Source organism: Eretmochelys imbricata, chromosome 6 (assembly GCF_965152235.1).
Source record: "Eretmochelys imbricata isolate rEreImb1 chromosome 6, rEreImb1.hap1, whole genome shotgun sequence".
NCBI lineage: Eukaryota > Metazoa > Chordata > Testudines > Cheloniidae > Eretmochelys > Eretmochelys imbricata.
In genome coordinates this window covers 125,413,822-125,430,746 of record NC_135577.1, presented here as the reverse complement: position 1 = coordinate 125,430,746, position 16,925 = coordinate 125,413,822, and positions in this window count along the sequence as shown.

The following is a 16,925-nucleotide window of genomic DNA, read 5'->3' as shown; positions in this document are numbered from 1 at the left end:
GGACACATGATGTCCAGATCTCACCCTCACAAGGGTGGCAGATGCTTCCATAACCTTTTCATACTTGTGCACGTAGCCGTTAGTCCTGCAGTCGTCCTACTCAGGATGAAATAAACAAGATAGAAGGTTAATGGAAAATTCATTCAGTATGGGAGGTACCGCTTGAAAAGTGCAAAACTTCCTACAGCTTTAACAAAACTAATCCCCACTCCCCCACCGTTTACCAGGGGGATAAGGACTGTAGACGTCCTCAGTTTAAGATGTCTCTGTAGAAGAATTAGGAACAATCATTTGGGTTTGAAGATGTTCTTTCAATGCATGCCAAGAACGGTGGTGCAGCGACTGATCTTGGCTTCTCTGGGGATGTTAGCTGCAAAGCTTGTCTCTTCCCCCCTATCCCCTCAGGACTTCATCTATGATGTCACTTTCCCTCCTGTTGCCCCTGCACTGGATATAGTTGGTGGCTTTTTAAGCCCGTCCTGTTCTGATCTTGGAAGAGGTGATCTTGTGAGGAAGGTGAAGATCTCCTGGTCTCCTCTAGGAACTAGGCATCTTTGGATCATGTTAGGATTCCACAGCAAGCTATGCATTTTACAGTGGAGGTCCCCTGCAGCACTGGAGGGGGAGCAGGCTACAAGCATTCATCTTAATAATGGGAGTCTTTCCACGGACTGTAGTGGATAAGCTTAGGCCGCAAATGGGCTACTTCAGATCTCCAGGAGCATCAACAGAGTGAGGGGCCACCAGTCACTTTGCCAAGGAGTTGTACAGATGATAATGAAGGGCCCTTTGGTGCATGGAGCTGGAGTCTGGCCAAGAGAAGACTGGAGCAGAGCCCTGTATGATGTGGGAGAGGGGTCTGAGGATTCATGTCATTTGGGTTTTAGGGCGGCATAGGGGAGTGATGGGGGATGGAGCTTCTGGTATTTGAGGGCAGGTGAGGAATCACACGCATGTGAGCATTTCAAATCAAAAGTTGAGCAAAGAAACCAAGAGCAAATGCTGAGATTGTAAATCTTTCTCCACTCTTTCATTTAACAGCACTGAAAGATTCCATAATATTCACAGCTGCTTGGGGTGACGGTATAGCATCCAAAAGAATAAACCACTGGAGCAGCGGCTCAGCTGAGAGAAGTGCTGTTCCTTTAAGCACTGGAAAGAAAACAAAGAGCTCATGTAGGATGCAGCTCAGGAACGGGATGAGGTCACCTCTGCGCATGTAATGTAGCATGCAAGCAAATTAACTGCTCGGGCACAGCAAACAACAAGCCAGGCTGCAGGAGACCAATTTGATTTGCAGACAGATTCCAGCTTTAAGCTTCCACATTATTAATGGCCCATCTAAGTGAAAGGGATTCATACTGAAAGATTACTTTTAATACTTTGCAATGCTGTTCCCCTCATCCAGAGATCCCAGAGTGATTAGAAACATAAGTAACCGAATGCGATAGCAGCCGTCCATGATGTCGGTATTGCAATCCCTACTTTTATAGGCCCACAGAGAGGATTAGGTTTACTTAAAGTCTACAAGAAGCCTGCAGCAAAGCCACCTGTGGAAAGAACCCAGATTTCCTGCCTTCCAGTCCTGTGGTTTAACCGCAAGATTATTGTTCTTCTTAAGCATGGACAGCACTGACCCTTTAACAAATCATTGTCCGCATTAATTTCATATAACCACTAATCTCAGATGACACACATACGTTTGTGGGTGTCTTCAGTTTGAAGGCATTATGTAACTAAGCACCCTGGCTATTAAATTGGGAAACCTGCCCCTTTAGAGAGTTAATAAGTGACCGTTTGGAAGTTCAGCAGGTTGCACTGTAATGCCAGAACAGACTAAAGCTGTTTTTTTAAAACAGAATAAACATGCTCCACAGTGTGGTTGTTTAGAAAACTAACATTAAAATGCCACATAAGCAGATTAACCGTGTTTGCTCAATAATATTGTTTCACTCGCTTCAAAATGGGAACTGCAAGCCTTAGACAAATGGTTTAAAAGCTTGGCCAGTTTCACAGGTCCAGTGATGTGCTGGACAGAAGTGAGATCCTGGGGGCAGCTGGTTGAAGGGATGTTTGGGATGATTCCCAAGTCCCTCATCCCCACCTCCCCTTTGCAGCCCATATGTCCCTACTACATCAGGGTTACCTTAGGCTAAAAGTGAACATTTCTGTAGGAAGTTAATATATTGCCAGCACATCACTGCCCGGTCAGATGAGTTAATGTTTGCAAAGCAGTGGTAACTGTCCCCCTTCCTTTAGGCCAACCAATTCTGCCCATCTCTAATGGGCTGAGGACCAGCCCCTGGGAAATCTAGCCAGGATGTTCATCTTCCAAAGCTGTAAACAGGCAGAAATTAGATGCCCCCATTCACAGAGGATTTTAAAGGGCCTGCACTACTGATCTGTAAACACACTCTTGAAGGTTTGTCGTAATTGTAACGGAAGGAGGTATGTTAAGAGGAAGTTCTCCTGAGGCACCGACACATCTGGGCTTTTTCCTCCCTCCACGCTGGAGGACACCGTGAGCTCAGCTAAAGAGGAAGCCTAGAGCATGGCAGTTACCCCTTTGTTCCATTCACCCTACTGCCATATAGCGATGGGGAAATTCCCCCTAATTGCAGCCAACTATGACAACTGCAGGACCAGACTCTGCCAGATTCAGCGTGTGGCTATAGGCCTTCTCTGCCATGCTTCTGAACTCACAGCTCATAGGTCTCCGAGGAGGACTTGTGGACCAGGGCACATGCTTAGCAGCACGTTGCAGCTCCCAGACCAGGCACTTGGGAGTCCCTTGCTGCAGATCTCTCTCTCTAGGTCGTTATCCCATGCTCAGCACTATAGTATCAACTGCAGCTGGGACCAGCCAGCCCGCAGCTGTACAAGCCCTAATGCAGGAGGTGGCGGTAGCAGGGGTGACGTGCACCTTCTCTGATTTTGCCTCACAGATCTTCTCACACAGTGGCTTGCTGTGGATCCCGACAGGGTGCCAGCCTGCCTCCCGAGGCCAGGAAAGCAGCAGTGCCAAATCCAAGCCTGGGCCAGTCCCTTTTTCTCACAGCTTCAACTTGGTTCCTTCCAACTAACACAATTCAGCACATCTATCACCTCTTCCCTGCCAGCCTGGGATCTTCTGCAGGGGGCCGATCTATTCCCAGCAGGTTCCCACTCTACCTGTCACATGTCTGAGAGAGTCACCATACTCCAGGGCCTGACATGATAGGGGTGCCAGGCGCTAGCCTGGTCCCTGTAGTACTCTTCCCCCACCGTGACCCAGGGGCTTCCTACCAGAGCCTGCCTGCTCCTGGCAGCAATCTCCCCAACAGGCCTACTCGCCGGCTTTTAGAATCACCTGATCCCTGGCGGATCAGTCTGTGAAGAGGTAGCTGATTCAGTGAGGTTGGGCCCAGCTCCCCTTAAAGGGCCAGCCACCTGGTGATAACCCCCTTGGAGGCTCATCCTGAGGTTCTCAAAGGAGGCTACATGGATCATCCCCTGGAAAGCAAGTGTGGCTGCATTCAGTCTTCGCCTCACCTGGCCAAACATCCAATGGCAGCAACTCACAAGCTTTCAGTGGCTGCCACCACATCCAGCATTAAACCCGCGTTGCTGAGTACCCGGTGCAAGAGCCCCATGTAAATAGTTAGATTCAGGGTCACTTTGGTTGCCTTTCTAAAAACGGACTCTCCGGCAGGCTTCTGCACAAATGATCTCAGAGCTAGCAGCATTCGATGCTCTAGAGAATCTTAGTACCTTGCCTTTCCCAGGGGCAGAGAACACTCTCCAGCCTCAAAATAAATTCTATTTCCTGGAGACCTCAAGACATAATCGTACCAGCCTTCTGTCTGCAGCCAAGACACGGAGCAATAAGGAACAGTACAAATAAGACCTCAGGTGGGCAGTCGGGCCACACAGCAATAGAACAGAGTGCCATAGAAACCACATCTTCCGTTAGCCCACCTGTGACAGGGCGCTCTACTTACTGCCGGACGCTGCTGCCTCCCGGCGGTCCTGGGGATTAGCTCTGCCAAGCAGATGCCCCTGCCAGCGGTTGCACTGCATCATGCTCTCTCATGCCAGGGCCTGCGGCCTCCTCTTTGTGACTCAGCCCTCTGGCCAGGTCACTAAGGGGTTTCCCCCTTCCTGGAAGTCCCTGCTCACTAGCAGTCTCAGGCAATGCCCCCGTTCACTGCCCCAGGTGTCACTCCATCAGTGGCTGGTAGGGGAACCTCTGGGTTCTGGCTCAGGGACCCTCTACAGAGCAGCTGTCTGTTCCCTCCTGTCTCTTGCTGCCTTTCCCTGCGCCTCTTCCTTACCTCCTGCCCCACACCTCTGGGTTTGCCAGCCACTCAACTCCCTTATCTCAGGGAGTAACCGTGGGCTACTTCATCTCTACGGCCTCCAAACACAGTTCCCTCCTCCCAGGGAGTAACTGTGAACTGCCTCCCTGCAGCCTCTATATGGTTGCCAGCCTCCTGGCTTTGTAGAAGCCCCACCTGTGCCCTTACAGGTGAGCCTCCCTCTGATTAACTTCCTCCAGCCTCAGTCTCCCCCTTTTGCAGCCTAATTGGCTGATTGGGCCCACCTGGTCTAGTTCAGCTCCTGCCAGAAGTACACCCCAGCGAAGCATAAAAGCAGCTGACATTTCAGCAGCACAAAGGATTGACAAGTTTGCGTTGCAGATGCTGCGAAGGCAGGACATTCCAGGCCACCACAAAATATAGTGCCCAATCTCAGTCTACAGCAACATAGAACCTCAGGGTTGGAAGGGACCTCAGGAGGTCATCTAGTCCAACCCCCTGCTCACAGCAGGACCAATCCCCAACTAAATCATCCCAGCCAGGGCTTTGTCAAGCCTCACCTTAAAAACCTCAAAAGGAAGAAGATTCTACCACCTCCCTAGGTAACGCATTCCAGTGCTTCACCACCCTCCTAGTGAAAAAGTTTTTCGTAGTATCCAACCTAAACCTCCCCCACTGCAACTTGAGACCATTGCTCCTTGTTCTGTCATCTGCTACCACTGAGAACAGTCTAGATCCATCTTCTTTGGAACCCCCTTTCAGGTAGTTGAAAGCAGCTATCAAATCCCCCCTCATTCTTCTCTTCCGCAGACTAAGCAATCCCAGGTCCCTCAGCCTCTCCTCATAAGTCATGTGCTCCAGTCCCCTAATCATTTATGTTGCCCTCCGCTGGATGCTTTCCAATTTTTCCACATCCTTCTTGTAGTGTGGGGCCCAAAACTGGACACAGTACTCCAGATGAGGCCTCACCAATGTCAAACAGAGGGGAACGATCATGTCCCTTGATCTGCTGGAAATGCCCCTACTTATACAGCCCAAAATGCTGTTAGCCTTCTTGGCAACAAGGGCACACTGTTGACTCATATCCAGCTTCTTGTCCACTGTAACCTGCAGAACTGCTGCCTAGCCATTCGGTCCCTAGTCTGTAGCAGTGCATGGGATTCTTCCGTCCTAAGTGCAGGACTCTGCACTTGTCTTTGTTGAACATCTCCCTCAGCAACACCCTTTTGCCTTGCCATGCCACTGGGAGGACTGGTGGTGAATGTGTGACATTTGATAGGATCTTTGCTCGCCATCCATTCTGTTGAATGGGCCAGTTTCACTGCTGGAAAATGAAAAGCTCCTGAAAAGTGAGTCTATAAATCAGCCTTGAGCCAATTCCCAAGGCTCCCCACTGAAAATATCACTCTTCCTATGGCCATTACCAGCGCCGACCTTGAAGCTGTCAAGGCAGCAGAGGATCAAAATGACTGTCCCCAAGAGGAGTGACAGGATGGGGTGGTGGAGTTGTTCCCAGGGAACTGGGGCCACTCAGCCCCTGGCAGGGGGACAGCCCTCCATGGCTCTGCACACCTGGCTGCATGGGGGAATCAGCCCTTCTGTGTCATTCAGAACTTTAGCTAGGTGGCTTCCAACCTCAGACAGACAGATGGCTCCAAGCACCAGGGACATTTACAGACCTTTAAACAAAGCCAAAGATGAGGAGGTTTATGGCCTGTTGGGTAACAAGCTTGTTGTCTCCTTGCCTGCACCTGCATGTCCCTTCACTGCTGAGGAGCACTACGCCTCTTGCCCAAATTACTTGCCCCCAGCGTTCTGCTAATGCTGCTTTTCTGCTCAGCACCTGTTTCTAGCTTCCCCTCCCCCTTCAGACCTGATGTCTCTCACCTCCCCTGGCTTTAAACCCCGTCCCGCCTTCTCCATCAGTTTGCCCACACTAGGCACTGCCATTCCTGCAGCTCTGGCTCCTTGGATTGTCCCGTGCTCCCCTCCTCTGCAATGTCCTCTCGCGCTAGTTACTCATCTGGCTCTTAGCAGCAGCCTCGCACTCATGCATGGTTTTGATCCTCTGCACCTCCTGAGGTGGGACAGTGCTATTATCCTTCCTTCCCCGTTCCTCACTTTGGAACAAGTGAAGGAGACACCTCTGCAAACCTTCCATCCCATTCCCCAACTCCAGGATTGGGAAACATGCCAATTACCTTGGCATCCCCAGCTACTCAGATTCTACAGTGATGAGCGTGAATCTCTACAGACTGGAATATGAAGCTGTTACTTCCTGGGAGACTTCCCAGGCTTATCAAGAAATAAAAATGTCTTGTGTTTTATTGAACCTGGACTACTTAAAATATCTCAGAGCAGCCATTCTCAAACCGTGGGCAGTGGGACACCTGCTAGTTGTCCATGGCTGGCTGGTCACATGTTGCTGGCTTTGCAGCCTTTTTTCCAACTGCTACCTTGCATTAAAAGAAGCTAAAAGTACATTAAATACTTCCCTATTTTTTTTTTCATGATGGAATGTTGTGGAATTGGAATGAGAAACAAGATGGTTTTAGTCGCACAGTAATAATAATACCCAGCTCTTACCTCGCTATTTTCAGCCTTAGTTAGCAAGGTGCTTTACAGAGGTCAGTACCATTAGGCCCATTTTCCAGGTGGAAAAACTGAGGCACAGGGCAGGGAAATGACTTGCCCAAGGTCACCCACTCCAATCTCCTGTCTGCTAAGCCACATACCTCCCAGAAGTGGGGGAAGAGGTGATCCTTGCCATTGTGAATGGGAGGAGCGGTGGCCTAGACAATCTTGGTGTTAAGATATGGTCCACCCAATGGCAAGGTGCAACAGTTCCCATCTCAGACCAAACCTGCTTCTCTGTGGCCAAATGATGCCACAAAGCCGCTGCTGGAAAATGGCAGCCTTTTGGTGTACGTGGCAATCACAGGTCGAGTGCCCAAGCAGGCCTCAGTTAGCTAAGCCCTTTGCAATTGAAATGCTGCGTGCCAAAGCACAGTGCACCCTCAGAGTGTGACACCCACGGCTCTTCCCATGAGCCCAGCCCAGCAGAGGGCAGATCGAAGTAACCTGGACCATCCCCCCAGAACAGCTAGGCAGGGTGCGGGGAGGTGGGGGGAGTAGCAGGGAACAGTTTCCATAGCCTCCACTGGCCCCACAGGAGCTCCAGGGCAAGCAGCTGCAGAGGTTACTTAGGGCTTGAGCCAACCCTGGTAACAATAGGTCTGATTTCTCTGATCTGAATAAGTTTTTAGCTCCTGCTTCAGCCGGTGTAAATCAGCATTGCTCCTCCAAATCAACTGAACTACTCTGCTGTATGCCAGGAGGCCGTTAAAATGCAACCTGACTTCTTTCAGGAAAGAGAGAACATTTTGGGGGCTCTATTACCTATTACCATGTACATCCATGGTAGCATCATTGCATCACCCGCTGACCATAGCTGGGGGGGGGCGGGGGGTTGTGAATATACAAGGAAAACCTCGTCTCCTTTAACAAGGCCTTCTGGACCCCAGAGAGCACCTACAGCCTTTTAACACTGTGAGGACGGCAAGGGCTCAAAACTTTACAGCTGCCTTTCAGGAAACACTCCAGTAAAAATATCTGGACCCCACCAATGATGTGTCAGTGAACCAGCTGATTAACCATCATTTATTGAGTCTTGTGAAGAGTTTTTTGAGTCAAAAAGAGACTACGGGAACGTTCCATAAAAACACATTTTGTTCTGTAAAAGAACAAAAATAAAGCTGTACCTCTCATTCTCCCCCGTGCTTTTAAAATCGGAGTGGATTGACTTGAATGAAGGCAATTTAAATCATGATTTAAATCACCAAGTGGAAAGCCTCGATTTAAAGAATCGATTCTAATCAACTTTTCCATTTGTACGTCAGTTACTTATTTTCTAAAGAAAGGGGCATTCCACTCCTTGATATAACCGTTAAAACATGTTGATTGAGTAGATTTGATACATTGTTTTGCTACATAGGAGGTACACTAATAACTAGACATTTATTTAAGCAATTATGTAGCATAATATTTTCAGATTCTTATTCAGTCTACATTTTAGTATGTGAGAAACTGGAGAAAAACTTGCATATTTACTAGATAATTAACTTTTTGTCGCAATTTGTGTCTAGCTGCATAAGGGTGGTAAATGGAATGTAATTAAACACGTAAAACAGGATAGCAATTTTATTTTTGTGAAACAAAACAACCTTAAATATTTTGGATACACAAACATCTCTTATCAAAACATATTTCACATTTACAACAGAATTATAAGTAGTTAAGACCGTAACATATTTTGTATTAAATTCAGATTTCATTTTAAACAGGTTTATTTTTAAATAGAAAAACAGAATTTAAATAAAATTAAGACAAGTCGATTTCAATTAAAAATCAATTAATTTTTAATTGATTATAATTAATAATAATCAATTAAAATTTTTTTAAAAAATCATCTATTCTTATCCACTGTGGAACCATTTAATCTCCCCCACTGTGGTGCCAGTAGATACTGGGACTATTTATACAGTAGAGCTGGTACCCACAAAGGTAGATCAAATAATATGCTTACACCTTTAACGAATGATTTAATCAATTTTCCTCCCTATGACTTTAAATATACACAAACTTATTTCTAACCAGGGTAATATATACTTACCCTTGTCTTACAGATTTAAAGGGAACAAGTTAAAAAAATCATTACAGACATTTCTCCCCTGTGTTACCAAAATGAACCTTACCTTGTTTCACTTATGAAATGGGGACTTCAAGACAATTCATTTACTGTTCCCCACTCTGTGCTAATTAACATTTGTTCTTCAGTCAGCTTGCAGGACAGGACATACTGGGACAGCTTCGCTGTGTGTTCACGGTCAGGGCATGAGAAAACCAGGAAAGGAACTGACCAACATGGGAATGCATTTGTCTTTCCACCATTGAAGCGGACTTTTAAAATTGTTACACATATCACTTTGTACTGCCATTTCAAATAAAACCCCAGAGGACATTTTTATTCACACTGGGTCAGATCTGTAGGTGGTGTAAATGACCACAGCTCCATTAATGTTTATGGGGCTTTGCTGATTGACACCAGCTGAGGATCTGGCCCCTTGTTTTATGAACTCATCCAACCCCCTTCACCTTCCCTTTGCTGCAGAAACAAACCCTATATTTTAGGTCTAAACTAGCCAACCTCACCTGGTTACATTTTACACGAACATCCTTGCAAGAAACTCACTAATAAGCTGGTTTGGATGTTTTGTTTAGACCCAAATGTCCAGGCAGTATTGGAAAGCACATGGACCATCTGTAATTTGGGTCCAATAAAAGGAAAATGGAATATTTCTCATGGCAGTTTAGATCTACGAGATACGCTGAAGTCCCTCAGCCTAGGGGACGGCTTTCCACAGGCTGCACTTGTCATCCTGCTGGATATGGTTTCAGGATTGTGGGTGGGGTTTTTTTTAGTGATGGTTTTGTACCCTTGCCTGCAGTCCGAATGGAATCCACCCCCAGGCTGCCCTTGCATTTATGTGGAAACTTAAACAGCTATTCTTGTAAGCCTAGGCATTTGGCAAGGCCGATGTGTTCTCCTGAAAGGCCACAGTAGGAATCTGGCTTTTAACAACGTATATCGCAGTCCTTTTACAAGTACAAATGCACCAGAAGGAACACAGCCAGCCAAGACAGGCTCCATGTAGCGAGGATTCGCATTTCCTCCTTAAAACTCAAATACCCTGTATTTATAAAGCAGATTTCTAGTCTGGGCTAACAGCTTATAGAATCAAACAACATACATGGAGCTGTCGCCTCTTCGCAGAAAAAACATCTAAAGGATATGGTGCACTGCTGCCGTTCCAGCATAACCTGTGGCCCAGAACATCACGGATCAGCTGAGCTATCAGATCAGGAGTGGCAACAGAGGGGAGATCTGTATGGAGCACAGTGAGGATTTAGGGCTAGATCCTCAACTGAGCTTGATAAAGCTGAGGTCAATGGGCATTTGGTTTGCAGGGGACCAAATGACTGTATGCTACCTTTGTGCTCATCCAGTGGCAGGAGGGAGGGATGGGAGACTGCTTCCAGAGTAACCTAGAGCAGCCTGAGGGCCACTCTAACATATATACTAGCTAGGGACCTCCCCCGCCCCAGGGGCTCCCTTTTGGTGGGGCTGGAAGAGGATGGTACAGAGCTAGCTGGCTATGCCAGTTCTGTACCTACTAGGCATTCCCCTATACCAGGACACCTTTTTGAGTCCCTGGGATATGTGGACCAGGATCGGAGCCACTTGAGTAATTTACATGCTAGTTTTTGCAGGTTGTGGCTCCAGGAAAGCCCCAGTTAATGACACAACAATAACATAACAAAATCAGGATCAGGTACATTGTGTGCGCCTACCTTGCGCTGCAGTCAGTAGGAAGGACTGCAGGATCGGGCTACGTTAACAGAGTCACCAGTCGAAGGACAGGGCTTGTGTTTCTAACTATCCTCCGTCCAGAATGGATCTCTGTGTTCTATGCCTGGACACTCTCCATATTGCCTTCATCCCTGCCCCAGAAACTTCTCTTTCTAAACCATTTGTATCAACAGCACAAACATTAAATACTGTTTCCATACAACTGCTCTCCTCTATCACAGCTCCCGTAAGCTGCTCTTAAACAAACGAGTTCTTCATCTGCCTAAAACATACACCAGGAGGACAGAACCCTAAACCAGCTCAAAAATGTTAAGGTGGGGAATAAAGTAGCCTGAAGATCAGAGGCTTGTTTCAGATATTTTGCTTCCTGTGCTAAGAGCAGAACATTCCACGGTGTGGTCTGAACGGGCTTTCCCAGCACATGTAGCTCACCAACGGGGCTGGAGAAGATCCAAACCACATATTTCCTGCGCTGTCATTTAACAAAGAGTGAATGAATTCAGTGCACATGGAAGGTGCCAGATTGATCAATGCCCTCAATTTATCCTGCGCGCCAAAGACTTGGGAGGCATCGTACTGCTAGGGTTAGAAATGTATTCATCCTCTCTACGTGCCTTCTCTGCAGAGATTGCTTGTAGCCACCACTCCCACGCACTAGACTGACACTAGTGTCTCCTTTTGTACAGGTCACTTAAGAGCCATCCGAGGGGAGTGACAGACGTGGCTATGGTTAGACCTGTGGACCAAAGGAAGAAAGGCTTGGTGTACGCCGCTACCAACCCCCAGAGCCATCCAGTCACCTCTCCCTTTCACCATCTCTGCAGAAAAGAGGTTCCCAGGGTCCATCCCTAGCCAAAGGAACATTGCTCAATCTCAGCATATTTTCTAAAGGCAAAATTTTCAAAAGCGCCTGCATGATTTTGGAGCCCAAGTCCCATCTCCAAAAGTGATGTAGACTTTAATAGACTTAGGCACTGACATTCCCTTTGAAAATGGGACTCAGGCCCTTCTGAAACGTTTATCCTAGATCCCTGGTAGTTTCCTAGAGCTCTGTGGTGCTTAGTGGTTTCAGTTACAATTGCATCATCTCTCTCTCTCTCCAGTTTTCTTACCAGCCTTCACAAGCTTTAAACTGACCCCTTCCGGTTTTTGCCCAGAGAGGTAATTTTGCCTCAAATCACAACATACGTTTTTGTAACGTCCTCAAAATTCCTCTTGAATAAATCAGTTCCCCTTCTGAAGAGCCTTCCCATTGCAGAGGATATAAACCTGTGAGCTATTTGCCAGCACCATGTGTCCTCATGATGGCCCCCACCACCGTAGTGTCTGAGCCTCTGATAGTCTTTGATGTGTTCAGCCTCACAACAGCCCTGGGAGGTAAGGAAGGGCCCCATTGTACAGTTGGGGACCTGGGGTACAGAGAAGCTAAGTGACTTGCCCAGGGTCACACACAAAGTCTGGCAGAGCAGGGAAGTGTCCCTGGGTTTCCCAAATCCCAGGCTAGCTTCCTAACCCCTGGACCATCCTTTCTACCCATCGTGGAGCCCTTGCCAACTTGTGTCTATTTCTAGGCATGCTGGGCTGCCTTCTCCCAGTGATTTCATTAATTCAGAAGAGAATTGAATTCAACATCGCACACAGACATCCACATTAAAGATTAGTCTTTGATTCCTGAAGACTCCAGGGTGATCCTGTTGAATGGTACCTTCCTCCATGAAGTCAGTGGGGACTTTTGCGAAGTGTGACGCTAATAAGGGTATTGGAAATCAGATGAAAAAATGAACCAAGTAAGGAGATTGGCTCAAACCAGGAGACGGGCTGGTAAAATGTAAGACTCACAGCTACCCATGTGGTGAACCAAGTCCGGTGACTAGGGCATGGGCCCACAGAACACCAGTTGATAGACTTAAAGACTAAAACGTTGGCGACTGGCTCTAAGCAATGGACATTTAAAGGTAACATTGTAGTGCTCTAGTAGCAGGGCGGCTGGTGTGTATAGAAGAGGAATGCCAGTACTTTCTGGCCACACTCATATGGAAAAATCCTCAGATAGCAGCACAGGGATTATTACACAAAGGAATGTGCAAAGAATCTTAGTTATATACAGTAGGCTCTGGGGTCAGCCAGTTTAGTAAAGGAAGCCAGTCATCATGACAGAGAGAGAGGGAACAGGCCAAACACACATCAAGAGGGTGGGAGAGGGGGGAGGAAATCATATCATGGACCATCTGACTGTATCAGGCTGAAGGAAAGCACTGGGTAGAGAGGCTGCAAAAAGCAAGACCTGAATGAGAGATGCCACACAACAGGGTAATGAGAGAAGCCTTCAGAGGAGAGGAAATCTGCAAGGAAAGAAAGAAAGAAATGACTGATTATTACTATTTGTGAGCTGGTAGCACCTGGAAGCCCCAGCTAAGATCGGGACTCAGTGTGCTAGGTGCTGTACGTACACATAGTGAGAGACAACCCCTGCCCCAAATTGCTCACAAGCTCCATAGACAAAAGGAAGAATGGGAGAAAGGATGATTATCCCCATTTTACAGATGGGGAAGTAAGGCCCAGAGAGATTAAGTGATGTGCCCAGACTCACACAGGTAGGGCGTGGTCCAGCTGGGACTTGAGCCCACCCTCCTGAGGCCCAGTGCCATCACACTACAGGTCATCCTTCCTCTTGGTTAAGAATCGGGTCAGGAAGAAGGGACAATGCTAGAAAATGAGGCTTGCAATTATCCCGCTAGCTTTGCGCACGCAGCTCCCACTTGCCGACTAGGCCCTAGGGGCATGTGGCGATAAACGGAGTTTTTTCTGAGCTGGTGGTTTCTACAGCTCCATCCACTGAGGGCAATCAGGACCATTGGCGGTGGCAGGAACTCCATAGCTTTTTTTGCACAGCTAGGGCATATGCCTCAATGGACAGGCCAAGTGCCTGTAAGTCCCCTTAGGGTTAAGTGTGGTGACACTGTGTCTTTGAGGATGACTAAGGGAAAGCTGATGTGCCATCTGGCAAAGGCAAGCGGCAATCTGCAGAACACCCCTTCTCTAGGCATGGCTGCTCTGGTGAATACCTCTTCCTCTTTCATAGGATGTTTAATGTCGTCCCTGGGGACTTGATTCAGAAGCCTCGGCCTGCCAACAGAAGCATGGAAAAGAAAGCCAGACAATGTGAGATTCAAGGGCAGGAGGAAGACTGGACTGCTCTTGGGAAAGAATATTTTCTGTTTCGTGTCTCGGATGGAGAAGCATTAAAGGGAAGGCGCACAAGCTCTTTGATCAGGGAGAAGACTGCCCAACATCTCATACGAATGCACAAAGGGCTAGAAAACTCCCAAGACTGCTGTTATTCTGACAGCACAATTAGCAATGAGAGGAAAAGAGACCGAATTTGGCCACCCAATGCAGAATTTCTCCCCACAGGGTCTGATTCAAAACCCACTGAAGCCAATGTGAGCTTTTTCATTGACTTTACTAGGGTTTGGATCAGGCCCCAGGCCTCCAATTCTTTATTTTGTGCAGTTTAAAGTAAACACAAGTAACAAGGTTTCATCATTTCCTTTGGGAGACTGTTAAAAAAGACTAATGGAGTCCAACAGATCTCATTGCCAGAATATTTTTTTCCTAACATTAAGTTTAAATATCAGACCCCTCCCTTCTCAGTAGTTGTTTGGCCAAACTTTGTGTGGGTAGCTTTGAATTTTATTTTCTGTATTAGGAGGACTTCCAGCTGTGAAAAAATATTCCACGGTCCGATTCCATCCAAGAGAACACTTGAGTTTTGAGCATGGGGCCTCCAGATGGCACACGACATCCGCTCCAGGGCACAAATCAACAGTGCCAGTGGAAATGCTGCCACCAAACGAAAAGGGCCTTGAAAAAGACAACGAGAATGGAAAGATCATAAACCAAAGCTAAATAAATGATGTAGAATGCCCATGAAATTAGCACTCAAAGGTAAGACAGAAGCAGATGCTCTAGTAGCATGGGGATGGCAGAGATGATGATAATCCCAGAGGGGCACAGACAGTGCTGGAAAGATTACATTTGGACAGGTCCTACAACCAGGGTAATCTATCCCAAGTCGCCAGAAGTGCAGTAGTCCTTTTATGTAATAGATTGTGACAAAGTTCCTCCTCTACCTTGGTGGGTCTTGCGCTTATTGGCGGATTTGCTCGCCTTGGAGCCTCACGGCAGCCCTCAGTTTGGCCGGTTTTGTGAACCCACAGTCCAGGTCGACTCCTCCTGTGTCTGACCAGGAGTTGGGAGGATTTGGGGGGAGCCCAGGCCCGCCCTCTACTCCGGGTTCCAGCCCAGGGCCCTGTGGAATGCAGCTGTTTAGACTGCCTCCTGGAACAGCTGTACGACAGCTACAACTCCCTGGGCTACTTCCCCATGGCCTCCTCCAAACACCTTCTTTATCCTCACCATAAGACCTTCCTCCTGGTGTCTGATAATGCTTGTACACCTCAGTCCTCCAACAGTCCGCGTTCTCACTCTCAGCTCCTAGTGCCTCTTGCTCCCAGCTCCTCACACGCACACCACAAACTGAAGTGAGCTCCTTTTTAAACCCAGGTGCCCTGATTAGCCTGCCTTAATTGATTCTAGCAGCTTCTTGATTGGCTGCAGGTGTTCTAATCAGCCCTGTCTTAATTGTCTCCAGAAGGTTCCTGATTGTTCTGGAACCTTCCCTATTACCTTACCCAGGGAAAAGGGACCTACTTAACCTGGGACTAATATATCTGCCTTCTATTACTCTCCTGTAGCCATCCGGCCCGACCCTGTCACAAGACGTACAGAAAGGAGGCCAAGAACCCTTTCAGACTAACAAAAAAGCAGAGCATGCAGTGTAAAGGATGAGAAAGAAATTAGCCTATCTGAATACTATCAGATGGGACAGTGAGGGCCCAGAGATAGGAACTGTACAAAATTCCCGTTACTATGTAGATATATGGCAATTGTGTGTCATACCCCTCCTAGAGTGGCTGGTTCACTGGCTCTGCTGTACCCACCACCTCCTGATGTCAGTACACTGAGACTGGATACCTTTCTGGAAGGTCAACACACAAGTTATTGGTCTCAGCACAGGAATAAGGGGAAACAGTTATTTGGCCTGTGTTACATGGGAGGTCAGACTAGGTGATCTAATGGTCCTTTTTAGCCTTAAATATCTATGGCTCTAGAATGGCATATTATTGCTACCAGAAAATGGAATTACCCCTGCAGTTCAAGTAGAAGAGTTTGCATTGCAATGCTGAAGGATTTGGTTCAAACCCATCCATGGGCCTAGTCCGTGAGTGGGAGCTCTGTGTGCACAGCTAGTGGGAAAATTGCAAGCCTCATTTTCTAGCATTGCCCCTTCTTCCTGTACCCCTTCCCATCTTAACTGAGAGGAAGGTTGCCCCGTGTGGTTATAGCATTGGGACTCAGGAGGCGTGTGGGTTCAAGTCCCAGCTCAGCCATAATAATCTAGTCCCCAAGGATGACAAGCATTACCTCTGCACGGAAAAAGAAAAGGTTTGATGAATCTGGTATTTTGGCATATTTGTTGCATCTCAAAAAAACCTTTAAAATATGCACTTTTTATTTATAATGGTCAGTGTCATTAACCATTGGAACAACTTATAAAGGGTAATTGTAGATTCTCCATCAGTGGAAATTTTTAAACCCAGATAGGATATTTTTCTGAAAGATCTGCTCTCGTTCAACCACAGTTATTGGGCCTGAGACAGCAATCAATTCAGGGAAGTCCTAAGGCCTGTGTGATGCAGGAGATGAGCACAAAGGTCCTTCTGATCTTCTAATCTGGGGCGAGGGAATCCAGAAAACAGATGTTTAACAACTGTAATTTTGCTCATCTGAGGTTTGTGGGTCACTGCCTGAGCACAGGGTTCCTGTGACCGATTCTATGGCATGGGATGGGGTGGGGGTGGGGGGTTACCACAGCTCCCCCAGGAACTAAAAAGCAGTGTGTGTCTGGGGGTAACTCTGGCAGATTGCTGAGACCATAAACAGCTCCAGAGACATACCACCATTGGAGGGTTTGTGATACAGCGTGGCCAGAGGGCAGCAGGAGAGTGTTAGGAGGGTACCTTATTCCCTGCAGAGGGAAGAGAGTTTGCTGTAGATTAATTAAAGCACCTGAAGCCAGTCACCTTATAAAACCCCCCTGCTTCAGTCGGACAGGAGGAGGAGTTGAAGCAGAG